Source organism: Microtus ochrogaster, unplaced genomic scaffold (assembly GCF_000317375.1).
Source record: "Microtus ochrogaster isolate Prairie Vole_2 unplaced genomic scaffold, MicOch1.0 UNK27, whole genome shotgun sequence".
Taxonomy (NCBI): Eukaryota; Metazoa; Chordata; class Mammalia; order Rodentia; family Cricetidae; genus Microtus; species Microtus ochrogaster.
Window position 1 is genome coordinate 2,146,623 of NW_004949125.1, and position 1,463 is coordinate 2,148,085.

The following is a 1,463-nucleotide window of genomic DNA, read 5'->3' on the forward strand; positions in this document are numbered from 1 at the left end:
CACACACACACACACACACACACACACACACAGGCTGGGAGAGGGAAAAGGAGAGGAAGATTCTGAAGCCTTGCATGGTATGGAGGGGTTAAGGCAGGAAGATTGAGATTTTGAAGCCAAAAAAGCAGAAGAAAGGGAAAAAATAATTTTGACGATAACTGTCACACAAAAACATTGACACACCGTTCTCTCGTCCTCTGAGTCCCAAAGTATTCTGGCAAGGGTGTTTTCCCCTCACGCCTCAGTTTGAACACACACCCCGAGCTGCTGGAGTCAGACATTGCTTCTCTTAAGTCAGTGTTCAGGAATTCACTTGCCTTCTGCATTCAGGGTAACTTTAAGGAAAACAAGTGAGCCACAATGTGGAAGCAAGCCGAGTAGAAGGATTTCCAGGTTGTTTGCTTGGGTAAGGTGTGTTTTTGTGTGGGGTTATTCTGTGTCTCACACACACAGGGGGGTTGCCCATACACTCGGGGGACACATGCACACACACTCGGGGGGGACACATGTACATACACACAGGGTCGCACATGCACACACAGAGGGGCAAACATGCACACACACTCAGGGGGATACATGCACACACATGGGGCACACATGTGCACACACACTCAGGAGGATACGTGTACACACACGGGGCACACACAAGGGGGGCACATGCACACACACAGGGGACACAGGCACACACAGGGGCACACATACACACATACAGGAGGACACATGCACATACACACTTGGGGGGACACACACAGGGGTGCACATGCATACACACACTCGGGACACATGCACACACATACACAGGGGCACACACACAGGCATACACACACTCAGGGGTCACATGCACACACACGGGGCACACACAAGGGGGGCACATACACGCACACAGGGGCACACAAGGGGGGCACATGCACACACACAGGGGCACACACAAGGGGGGGCACATGCACACACAGGGGCACACATGCACACACTTTGGCCTCTGCTTTTTGCAGTTAACTCACTAGCCAGTCCTTTACAGAAATGATAACCTTCTGGGTTTTGCGTGATGTGACATCCTAGGGTCTCCCTGAACAGTCAGGAAGTAATACCGTACATACCAGAAGGTTCTGAAAAGGGCATAATAACAACAGGACATGACATCTAGAGACGGGAAAAGGAGGGGATCAACAAGAAGGCTGAAGCATTGGCCTCAGCTCCCCATGCCTTCTAGGGTGAGAGTATTGAGGGGCAGATAAACATGGAGGATTCAGGCAGAGGGTGCAGCTCATTGGCAGGGTGTTTTGTCCAGCATGCACAGGGCTCTGAGTCCCATCCCTAGCAACACACAGGCGCGCGTGCGCGCACACACACACACACATACATACATACACACACACAGACAGAGATTGCTCACTCATTTTCTGGCTGTTCAGATCAGAATAATCACACAGAAACTATATTAATTACAACACTACTTGGCATAT